The sequence below is a fragment of the Tupaia chinensis genome, unplaced genomic scaffold (assembly GCF_000334495.1).
Source record: "Tupaia chinensis unplaced genomic scaffold, TupChi_1.0 Scaffold000478_3, whole genome shotgun sequence".
NCBI lineage: Eukaryota > Metazoa > Chordata > Mammalia > Scandentia > Tupaiidae > Tupaia > Tupaia belangeri.
The window spans coordinates 1153581-1166563 of record NW_006159990.1 but is presented as its reverse complement, the minus strand read 5'-3'; the positions used below and the strand labels follow the sequence as shown (position 1 = coordinate 1166563).

Genomic DNA, 12983 nt, shown 5'->3' with positions numbered 1-12983 from the left:
TGTGTATATATATGTATATATATACACACACACACATAATGTATCACTGGAGTGTGTGTGTGTGTGTGTGTGTATGTATGTATATATATATATATATATATATACACACATATATATATATACATATATATATTCTTTTCTGAGTCTGCTCTATAATGCATTTGTTCTTGTTATGAGATACTACTTGGAGTTTTTAAAATGATCATATCTTAGGAAGTCATATAGCCTCTTCTTAAGAAATGTGTTTTTTTGTTGTTTTTTTTATACTTTTTTTTTTTGTAAAGCTTTTTGCTCTAGGGCGCGTGCGCTCGCCAGACAGAGAGAGACAGAGAGATAGAAAGCGAGAAATAACCCCCCAGAGAGGATGGCCACGCCGCAATCCCTTCTCCTCCATTCTCCTCTCGGGATCTTGGGCAGGCACGCACACGTGCCCAGTGTGAGTTCTAAGCTACCGGGTCCAGGACTCGAACCACAGTCAACTACATGGGAGTCCAGCGACATAGACATTACGCCAACTGCTGGTCCCAAGAAATGTGTTTTATACAAACAAGATATGTTTAGCCTTGACATGGCATTCAAAAATTAACACCTAGGGCTGGCACGTCGCATGGCATTTAAGGAAGTGGACTCTCACATGGCTGACTATGGTTCAAGTCCCAGACCTGGAGATTTGCTTTCTCACTTTCCCTCTCTCTCTCTCTCTCGTCAAATTTTAAATAATAATAATAAAATAAATAATTATTTTTAAAAAAACAGTTAATGCCATCAAAGCACCAAAAGATGGGAAGCAAGTATCCATACATACTTTAATTCCTATCTGCCTGCCTTTGCCCTATTTCTCTCTGCCTGTCAGCAGCCATGTTCAAATATCATCTGTCAGAGTTGACCACATGACCTAGTGGTTAAGGGAGTCAGATATCACATGGCTGACCATGGTTCGAATCCCACTGCCTTTAAAGACACACTGGGCACTAGTGCATATGTGCCCCAATTCCCAATAGAATGGAAAAATGGAAAAAAAATAAATAAATAAAGGACTTGCAGGGTGACCATACCCCACTGCAAGGTACTTTCTCTCTCTGTTTCCCTGTTTCTCTGGCAAGCACATGTGCCCATTGGTAATTAAAAAGAAATCACCTGTCACTCCCGGTACTGCACAAGGCATGCTACGCCCTGATCTGATATCCAGATTTGAAGTTACAGATTCTTTTTACTGTGAACCAACCAAATCCAAAAATCAGATGAGGGATGGCATTTATATAAAAAGGCCACTTTCAATCTATCCTATGTGTCATGTTTCTGTGTCATTTTCTTCCAAATATTCTCAGTAATATCTTCATAGGTAAATTTTTAAGATAAGCTGAAAACTTTTTAAATATTTCGTTTTTAAATTTAAACCCAGAAAGATGATATAAGACTCAGGTAATTTTATGACTTTTCTTCCCATGTATTATTTCTTGAAAAATATTTTTAAATTAAAACAGAGAGTGTCGGTCTTTCCTTTCAGCAGCGTGCAAGATGGCAGTACGAATCTCCAAGAAGAGGAAGTTTGTCACTGATGAATCTTCAAAGCTGAACTCAACGCGTTCCTAACTCAGGAGCTGGCTGAAGATGGCCACTCTGGTGCTGAGGTTCGAGTTACTCCAACCAGGACAGAAATCATTACCTTAGCCACCAGGACACAGAATGTTCTTGGTGAGAAGAGTGGGCGGATCCAAGATTTGACTGTGGTCATTCAGAAGAGGTTTGGCTTCTCTAAGGGCAGTGTAGAGCTTTATGCTGAAAAGGTGGCCACCAGAGGTCTGTGTGCCATTGCCCAGGCAGAGTCTCTGCGTCACAAACTCCTTGGAGGGCTTGCGGTGCAGAGGGCCTGCTACGGTGTGTTGTGGTTCATCACAGAGAGTGGGGCCAGGGCTGCTAGCTTGTGGTGTCTGGGAAGCTCTGCGGACAGAGGGCAAAGTTCATGAAATTTGTGGGCGGCCTGATGTTGACACAGTGGGGACCGTGTCAACTATCACACTGACACTGCCCTGTGCCTGTGCTGCTCAGACAGGGTATGCCGGGCATCAAAGTGGAAAATCATGTTGCCCTGGGCCCCAAGTGGTAAGACTGGCCCTAGGAAGCCCCTGCTCAGTCACGTAAGCCTCATGGAACCCAAAGATGAGATACTGCCCACCATGCCCACCTCAGAACAGAGGGGTGGAAAGCCAGAGCCACCTGCCACGTCCCAGCCAGTCCCCTCAGCATAACAGGGTCCCAGCAGCTGTATCCGGATGCTGGATGTTATTCTGTAAAGACATTTAATATGATCTTATAAAAAGAAGAAGAGAAACAAAGAGCTCTAGCTGATTTAAAAGTTCATACAACAGGAACACGTATGCTTAAGTTTATTCAGAACTACCATATATATTTAAAAAAGTATGCTCTGAAGTTTCAACTGCTTTCTGTTTTGATTAAACATACTACTTAAAAAATCAGAATGGTGGGGCTGCCAGGTGGCATGTTGGTTAAAGGCACTGGATTCCCACATGGCAACCACAATTCGAGTCCTGGACCTCACAGCTTGCTTTCTCTGTCTCTGTCTCTCTTTCTCTGTCTCTGTCTCTCTTTCTCTGTCTCTCTCTCTCTCTCTTTCTCTCTGCCCCTCTCTGGATAAACAAATGAATAAGTAAATAAATAAAGATAAATAAAGTAATTCTTTAAAAAAAATACAAAATCAGAACAGAGTTTGATATATCTCTGTATCATACAAAAAGAAAAGTAAATCAAGGGATTGAACAGTCATATAAATAAATAAGGAAAGAAACTAAGCTGTTTTACTAGCATCACCCTTACTAGTAACTGGTGAAAAGAGAAGTGCACATGAGTTTTTAGTAGCGATTTAGCTAAACTTGGGACAGGGGAAGGGGAAGGATAGGGGTGGTTCTTAGGATCTGTGTTGTAATCCTCGTTCCTCAACCTCCTGGGCAGCTCAGACCCCAGATGTGCACCTCCACACCTGACTCTTCCAGACGGTCTCATTAAGATGCCCAAGCAGCCTTGAGCTTGCTTAGCTGTCTCAGCTTCCCGAAGAGCGGGGACTTCCCAAAGAGTGTGGTGCAACACCGCATCTAGCTTTTTAGTTCAGTCTAGGAAAAAGTATGGGATGTGACCTGGGCCTCCAAAGCAACAGTATCCAGCATGTGCCATCATGGTGGGTCAGGCTAAATTTCTTTCTTTTTTTTTTTTTTTTTTTTTTTTGAGAGGTTTTTGCTATAGGGCGCGTGCGCTCGCCAGACAGACAGAGAGACAGAAAGCGAGAAATCATCCCCCGGGGGGATGGCCACACTGCAATCCCTTCTCCTCCATTCTCCTCTCGGGATCTTGGGCACGCACGTATAATCGCCTGGCATGAGTTTTAAGCCACGGGGTCCGAGACGCAAACCGTGGTCAACTACATGGGAGTTCAGCGACATAGCCATTACGCTAACTGCTGGTCCCCAAATATCTTAATTTGTCAACATGTAATGGTTTTGACAGTCCTGTTCCATGAGCTCAGCTCTATGTCAGGCACTCACGGCAGGACACAAGGGGTGTCTGCTGTGGGTTGGGGATGCACACCTCTGCAGCACAGATGAAGACTCAGAGGGACAGGACAGCCACAGACCCTGCTATGCTTCCCTGGAGAAGAAGAGAACAATGTATTCTTGTGAACACACTGACACACTGCCTACCTCACCTCCTGAGCTTGGGTCACTGGAAGAATGTGGGACTTCTTGACTTTCGAAGTCTGCCATCCATACTGACTAGGCTGATCTCCAAACAAGCAACCCCTACACCTCAGCAGCTTAGTACAATATTTCTTCTCATCTAACAGTGCAGTGAGGGTGGAGGATGGGCTCTGCTCTATGCAACGATAGGTCCACAAATCCTTCTATTTTTCTACCATCTTTCAGCATCTTGGAGCCCCCTTTGCCAGACCCTCTCCATCTGGACAGCTGACAAGAGATGAGAGAAGTGGAGATATCTGGTCTCACCGTCTCAGTCTGGCTGGTGGCAATCACCTCACACATTTTACAGGCAAGAACTAGTCTCATGCCCTCACCTAGATGCAAGCTCATCCATATACATCAAAAACAGGTTTCTCTTTTTCCTCTATGTCCCCCCATGGAAGAGTCTGATCACAGCACAGCGATAAGAAGATCGCCTGGACTCGTTAGTGACTATAGTAGGCAGAATAATGTCCTCCCCCAACAACATCCCTGTCCAATTCCAGATCGTGTATGTGTCACCTTGTATGCCAGAGGAGACTTGGCGCAAGTAACTAATTTAGGGATTTTGAGACCTTTTTTCATTCTTTTTCACTTTCTAAAGTGACTACTTTCCTAATTCTGAGTAGGAAAATTACTGAAACTCTTACATGTTCTTTTAAAATGCAGCCTGATTTGATGAAAACATACCAACTAGAATTTGATGAAGATATTGTTGACACCTCAATAACTTATCCCCATTATCTGTGAGAAAATGCAAAATTCTAGCTGAGCAATTATAATGTGGCATTTAAACTTTCTCATTTACCAACCTCCAGACTTAGGAATCATATTTAAAATAAAACTCTCAACATGTTATGCTATTCTTAGCCCAGTTAGAAAATGGTGCTGGTTATAGTAGCGTAACTATGGCGTTGCCATAGTTACCACTTATTAATGATTAAACTTGCTTCTTTATACTCATTAGAATGAATATTTTGAAAACAAAAGAGAGGGTCCAATTTATTAGATGATAAGAACCAAAGTTCTCAAACAAGTCTGGATATTAAAAGCCAGCTCAGGCTCTGATGTTCATCAGCTCATTCTGCATCATTACATTTTTGTTTGTTTGTTTGTTTTCTCTCATCAATTGCAGCAATAAGTCTTCAGAGAGATAATCATTTTATGCATCATAGATTCATTATAACTTCTCAGGGAGAGAGAAACATGGTGAGAGGATAAATTATGCAAAACTATAAATTTACTTAAATACCATAAAGCATCAACATATTAAATCTGTTTATGAATTTCAATTATTTATCAGACCCATCTTCCCAAGTCCACATATAAAACTATCACCATAAATTACCAGGCCAAGCAAATTTGCACAATCATAGTTTTTCACAGAAATGGCTTTGAGACTCATAAGGCAAGATATTTTTATTATATTTTTAAAATCATTAAAATGCTTGTCTCTTTTCCTGTTTCTAGCACTGCTAATAATTTACCTCCTCATGTGTATAGTCTTCACTACAGGACTTTAGAGAAATAGCTAAAACTTGGACAGTGTGTATAAAACATCTAAGCCTTCAGATCATTTTGCTCTGTGTGACAGGAAAAGAAGGAATTATGTGGAAATGTTTATCTTCCTGTGCTTCTCAATTTACTTATTCAACAGACTTTTCTGGCATGTTCAACATGTGCCAAACCCTCTCTGATGCTAGGGATATAGAGATGGACACAACAGACACAGTTCCTATCTTTATAGAGTTTTGACAGCACAGGTGGGAAATGATGAAGGCTTAGACCAAGGCTTGTGAATGAATAACTCCACCTGATAGCCTTTCATCTAGTCTTCAAATTCTTCAGCCTGGTTTTTAGGCTTATTTGCAGGAATCTATCTAATTTGGCTCAGGAGCCTTGGGAGGCTTTTTAAAGTCTAACTGAAGTTCCTTATAAAAGGTTCCAGCAAATCCAACTAACTCAATTAGTATTTTTATTGGGCTTTGTGCAAATAGCAGACCAAATTGAGATTAAACTTATGTTTCTGCAAATAAATTAGTCTATGCTTCTCTTTGGTAAAGGGGGGAATGGAGAGAGAAAAATGTTTCAGACACTTGTTACTAGATTTTAACTCTAGCCATATTTATTTTTGAGTTTCTAGTATTTATCTACTGTTTGGATAGAATCCTAACCTTTCTCCTGGCTTTAAGTTTTAAGCAAATTTTTCTTAACATTTTTTAAATTTTGATTCATTAAAGCTAAAACTACTTTTCTTGAAATTTAAAATTAGTAATAATAGCAAACTAAAGACTGCAGGAGAAGAGTGGGCAATAGGGACGGAGAGAGGAAGAAAATTAAGGAGGAAAAGAAAGTAAAACATTTAACAGACACAAAAGTAGAAAATTACTGATAATGTGTATGATTATATCTTGGACTAGACTGATATGTAGTATATTCAAGATGGTAAAATTTATTTTATATGCTGTAAAGATGTATAGTAATTAAATGTAAAACAAAATAAATATTTTTAAAAAGAAGAATAGAAAACCAGCTCGTAGCAGAAATGAGCAAGAATCAAATGTTATAGGAAAGAAAAAAAAAATGTGCCCTGCATGCATTAAAGGTTTCTAAGTTATAAAGGGAAATGCATTGATATGAAAATGAATTACATGGTAACATTTATTCACAGTTATCTAAGCTATTGTGGTAGCCCTGAGAATAAAACAAGAAGGAGGGGGTGAAGGATTCTAGGAAGGAAATAGTAGAAATGCTGAGGGTGTTAGAGCTCATCCAAGGCTTGATACCTTCTTTGAAGACCAGGTTGAAGCATCAAGGAAGACCTTGCTATCAAATCAGTCAAACAAAAACAGTACATAAAGTGTGCAGCTCGGGGTTAGTGTGGTACACACAGGAAGTGCCACTGCTTGGGAAGCTAGAAGTCTCATGGGACTTGTCCATGTCTGTGGTCCTAGCTAATTAGGTGGGTGAGGCAGGAGGATCACTACAAAGTGAGACTCTGTTAAAAGTAGCTATCTCAAGCCACCCCATAGCACAGCAGTTAGGTATTACACAGATGAAGCTAGATTCCACAGGATTTACCAGGGTTCGAGTACTGGCCCCACTGGCTTGGGGAACACCTCTGGCATGCATGCATGCCGAGGATCTTGATAAGATGCAGAACTGGAAGATAAAGGATTGTGGTGAAACCAGGCCTCAGTGGAAGGGGTGTGCATGCACTTTCCCTCTCCCTCTCTCTCATACGTGAACTTTGGCATAAAAAATCGCTCTATCTTGGGGCCATATGGCTGACTACGGTTCAAGTCTCAGCCTGGTGGCTTCCTTTCTCACTTTCTCTCTCTCTTTCTGGTGAGTGCACATGCCCTATATAAAATCTAATAATAAATCAATTAAGTTAATAACTTATATATATGTATATATATGTGTGTGTATATATATATACACACACACACATACATACACACACCTATCTTTGTCCCTCTTCTTTTCTCTCTCTCTCTCGAAGGAAAAAACTGCAGCTTGATATCATTTAATCCACTGACCTGATTATGCTTCAAATAGAAGAACTAAAATTTAGGAGGTTGAATAAGACTAAAAAAGAAAGAAGAAAAAATTTGGATGACAGCAGATGAGAGCATGCGCTGCTATGAGTAAGATCAGCTCGTGGTCTTCTGCACAAAGTGACACGTCCATCCTGCAGAACTACACTCCATGCCAGCAGGTGAGGGAACAATGATTTGCTATTATTACTTTTGGAAAGAAAACAAAATAAAAATTTAATTTAGCAAAACACTTATTATACTCCCTGGACTTAAGTAGACAATTTAATGGATAATAGTAGATAAAGTGGGTTTCCTTTCTAGTGTCCAGAGGCCCTGGGGAAGAAAGCAGTAACAAATTTTGCTAGAAAAAGGATAGACAACTAACTTGCTTCTCTCCTCAAAAATAATTGTCATGTAGGAAAAACACAATGAGGCACATATTAATAATGTAAAAGCGAGGTTTTAAAAAGACTCCAACTTTCTACAGCCAGTGAATTGTTAATGAGTTCCTTCAACATTATCAGACAAAAATCTGGGAAAGAATTCAGAGGCATCTTTTTTTATCTGTAAAATAATATTCATGAGTCTATTTTGCATATCAACGAGAGCTTTGCCACATTATGGGTAGAGGCAGTTATTTATTCAACATTTTTACAAGATTGTTTTTCTTTTCTTTCAGCCTCGTCTCTGATTCAGTTATTCTCTCCTCAAGGAAGAACATTCTATTCCATCAAACCCTAAAAACTTCCAGATAGTTCCAGTGATGTTTCTATCAGGAGCTATGTTGTTTTTTCTGTTTGTTTGTTGTTTTGTTTTTCCTTGAAATGAAGTGTGGTCCAATACTTGGTTTTGATTATTTGCCAGTTTGTTTTCATAACATGTTGGAGTGATTCTTTGAGCTTCCCCTTCCTTCTGAACATCAATTCCTTTTCCTACAACTGTTTGTATTGAGTCTCTGCAGATAAGGCTGATGTATTATAATATTTATAATATTATATTTACACTAGGTGTGAGAATGGGCAATAGTACCCCAAGATACCTTCCAACAATAAGATCTTAAGGAATTTTAATCTTTTCTCCCTAAACACTACTGTACTCCAAATAGCATCAATGATTTCAATGAATTTATTTAAATAAATTATCCTGTGTTATAAAGTGAGAACAGAAGCAGCCTGGGCCCCCTACACCTGTAACTACCATTACACACACAGAATCAGAGCTGGATGGGAACCTCGGCATCATTTTATTGTGGGTTTTCAACCCTGGTTAAATTTCCCACCACTGAGGGGAGCATACAAACAGTGCTGAGTTCAAAACTGTTTAACTAAACCAGAATCTTTAGAAGATGGGGCCAAATACTGGTATTTCTAAAAGATCCTCAGAGCATGTTAACAGCCAGCCCGAGTTGAGAGCTACTGATCTAATCCACAGATCATTCAGCCAAGAAAACTGAAGCCCAACTAGGTTGAAATCATGAAAAATCATGAAACCACCTGCATAAAGTAAGAAGAAGCAACTACGGAATTAGTGCCCTTTCTTTTTAATGCAAGGTCCTTCCATCTGGGAGCACTGTAGACTTGCAAAAGGCCTGTTGAGAAACATAAGAACAATTTCTTCCAATCAATCTCAGGTTAGGACTAGCTACATCATTTACAGATCATAGGAAAAATAAAATATGGCACCTCTTTCTCATCCTTTTTCTTTTTCTTTCTTTTTTTTTTTGAGAGGTTCTTGCTAATAGAGCGTGTGCACTCGCCAGACAGAGACAGAGAGACAGAAAGCGAGAACTTACCCCCCAGGGGTATGGCCACGCCGCAATCCCTTCTCCTCCATTCTCCTCTTGGGATCTTGGACATGCACGCACACACGCCCGGCTTGAGTTTTAAGCCACCGGGTCCAGGATGCGAACCACGGTCAACTACATGAGAGTCCAGCAACAAAGCCATTACACTAACTGCAGGTCCCACCCTTTTTCTTTTAATTATTAAAGATATCAAAAAATTGACAACAGAGTGTTAAATTAAGCGCAGGATCCTTCTAAGGGCAAGGCCAGAGTGCCAGTGAATAGCGCTCATATCCTTGAAATGCTTGTCTAGATTTTGAAGATATTCTGGGTTCAGTAAAATTATCTCCTAGCTACAAACTGGGATATATTGCTGAACAAACCGAAATGCAGAAATTCTCAGGAGACTTCACTGTGCCTGCCTTAAACTTCCCCTCATCTTGTCAAGAGTGGAATCTGTGAGACACGGGCTTTCTTGAGGTAGTTTATTTGGGAACGTTTTTCCAAACAACAGAAGAAAGGTCCTGATAACAGTAAAACAGGAAAGGAAAAACTGGATGTCTGTGAGGATGTTGCCAGAAGAAATGACCATGTAAATCAGTAGACTGAGTAGAGATGATAGCCCTAAACAATATGGATAAGCATTATCCAATCCTTTGAGGGACTGAATAAACAGAAAGGTTTAAAAAAAAATCAGTATTTTTTTTCTTGAGCCAGGACATCCATTTTCTCCTGGTTCTCAGGCCCTCAGACTAGACCTCAGACTGAAACCATTATCTACTCTGGTTCCCAGGTCTTCTGATTTAGACTAAAACTACACCATCCACTTTCCTAGAACTTCAGTTTGCAGATGGCAGACCAGGAAATTCTCAGCCTCCATAAATCCACAGCCAATTGAGAGTAGGCTCCACACATTGAGCTCTCCTCCTCCCTCCTTCCTCGACCTACCTCCCTGAGACCTGGCTGCTGGTCTGGCTGGGCCTAGTGACCATCTCGTGACCATTCCTTGACGTCATGGAATCATTTGTGTCTGGGACTATTCCCGAGGTGTGTCCCCCTCTCCCATGTCAACATCCCTAGATCAGAGACACTACGTTAATATTCAAGCTCTGGCAACTCTGCTAATCAATGACCACTGTCATCCTCAAACATTGTATGTAGAGACTGGAACCCTGTCTTGGAAATAGCAAGTCTGTGCAGATCATATAGGCAATGTAAGTATTCTTTGTTATGTAACATGTGAGTTTATGTTCATGACGGCATGGGCCATTCTCCATCCAGCTGTCAGCAGAGCTTCCCTATTAAGTCAAGTCATGTTTTCCTCTGGTGGACCTCTAGGTGTGTTCTTTGGGATTGGTAAATACAATGGGAAAGCCATCTCAGATGTGGGGCTCCCCCTAGACACCAATCCCTTATAAATTCTCTGTCCACCTATCTACCTATCCTTTGGTTTTATTTCTCTGGAGAACTCTAACACAGGTGTGTTACTGAGCCAGTCACTGCTGTGGGAAACTGGGACAGATATTCTTAAAATTCCATGAAAGGCCACAGAAAATGTGTCATCACATTGTACATCCCACCCTAAAGGTGGAAGGAGCTATTATCCTCCAGGCTCTGTTAACGGTTGGTCAGGTGTGGCCCTCTAAAAGGTTAAGTCACTGATATTTCCATACTGCATGTGACAGTGTCAAGAGAGAGGCTGGGCTCTGACAGGGTCTATCTGTGGGAAGCTGGCTGCAACAGCAGGGCTGGAGAGCCAAAGAGACACCAACACAGTGACGCTTCCAGCTGGGACTCAGCTAGCAGCAAGCCCGAAATGGCTTTAACTAAAATCCTTTACTTCCCAGAATACCTATCAACATCTTTGTGAATATATGTACCATATATGGAGCACAGTTTGGAACAAAGTAGAAGAACCGTTATCAGAGTTAGATATTCCATTTCAAAGAAATCACACACTGAGAAGACTAGGTAGGTGTATCTGAAAGACCAAAGGAAGCATTAGAAAAATGCCACACTGGCTGTGTTTGTGCCAGCTCTCTTGAAATTCTTTAATACATATTCAAAAAGCTGTAATGGGGCTAGTATTTTTATACTATTTAAACCAGACATTTTTTAAACAATCGCTAGATGAAACAGAAAATAGCACTTTCCGCCTGCGAACTGGTAATTGTATAAAGTTTTAAGTGAACTTGCCTATAGCTAAAAATTACAGAGAGAGAGAAACCATTTATTTGTTCAAGATGATCCGAAACACGTGCACTCTTAGTTCCTGAGACGGCTGGCAGAAATGTGCACAGACATATTGTGAATAAATGTCTTCTTACTATATCTGTTTAGTTGTGACAGCAGACTCATATAATAATCTTAGCACTGAGGGAATAAAAGCTCCCTAAAATGTTTGGTGTAGGTGTTCCCATGTAAATGATACAATTAACATAGAAAACAACTAAACAAAACAATCTTTACATAACTATAATAAGTTAGAATTTCTACTTAGGACCTTTATATGTTCATTTTCTGTCAATGCCTTTTTTTCTTAAAGGTGGAATTTTTAAAATAATTTCCCCAAAGGTGTACCACTCACTGGAGAGACACAGAAAGAGAGAGAAAGAGAAAGCACTCCCATTGGAAATAGCACGTTGCAATCCCTCTTCCTTCATTTCTTTCGCGTTTTGTGATTGAAAGCATGTATGCACATGTGTCCTGTATGTTCTTGAAGTCACTGAGTCTGGGACTTGAACCACGTAGTCAACCATGTGGGGATCTGTCCACTTAACCACTGGGCCACAGATTGGCCTAAAAATTCCTTTCACATATCTTCTCTAGATCAGTTTTCCCATCTGCCCTCACAGTCAGGCAACACTGATTTAATCTTCAGGATGGCCAGAATCCTCAACTTGATAGTATGTCGGCATGATACTTATATATTTTGCAAAGCATAAAAAGCTCTCTCAAGAAGACTATAATTAAAATATCAAAATGACATAGTTCCTGTATTAAGACAACATTTTTATAGGTTTTTAAGACCAGATTTATCTTAAGAGTGAATCAAATCCTTTGAAAGAATGTTTTTATCAGAATTTTCAAAATGTAATTGTCTTACTCTTAAATGTTTATTTGTAATTGGAAAACATGACTTTAAATATTTAGTTTTCCATCTGTTTCAAAATGTGAACACCCACAAAGACTGTATGTTGCCAATTTTCCCTACGCTCCTTTTTATTGCCACAATACATTTCTACTTATAAACTTGGGAACTTTACACAGAAACAGCTCCATAACGTGGGCCTAAAAAGCAAGATTCCTTTAAAACCAGTGTATAAACGTATGGAAAAAAGCTACACAAGGTTACCCTTTTCTACTGCTATATTTGTATTTAAGTCTATCCTTAAATATAAGATTTCAATAAAAATTACCTTATATCAATTAGGATCTTATTTTCAGGCTTCATATGAGATGTTTCCCTTACTATATAAAAGTGAAAGGTCACCAAAAAATTCAAACTTAGAAACCTAGAGCTCAGCGTTCTTTCTACTTCATTTAATTTATATAGTTCTTATTTCCTTTTTGTCATATCCCAATTTGTCATTCAATAATCCAAAATGAATATGTTGGAACTCTCTGAGTCTGTGTTACTCTTAACCCAGAAAAATAAAAAAATTCTGCATTTCAGTTATCTCATCTGTAAAATGAGGGTATTATAAGCAACCACTGTCATCTTTAACAGTGTTAAATGTTGTCACTGTTGTTTTAATGTAGGCCTTCTTTTTAAAAATTATTTATTTAGTTAGTTATATTTGTTATTATTATTTTTAATTTGACCAGAGAGAGAGAGAAAAGGAAAGTGAGAAAGCAAGCCACCAGATCCAGGACTCAAACCACAGTCAGCCATGTGGGAATCCAGCA

At 39.6% G+C, this 12983-nt stretch overlaps 1 pseudogene; it reads left to right on the top strand.

Annotated features, from left to right (window-relative positions):
* The first annotated feature begins 1518 nt into the window (after positions 1–1518).
* On the top strand, positions 1519–2249 carry LOC102503134 (40S ribosomal protein S3 pseudogene; annotated as a pseudogene).
* The last annotated feature ends 10734 nt before the right edge of the window (positions 2250–12983 follow it).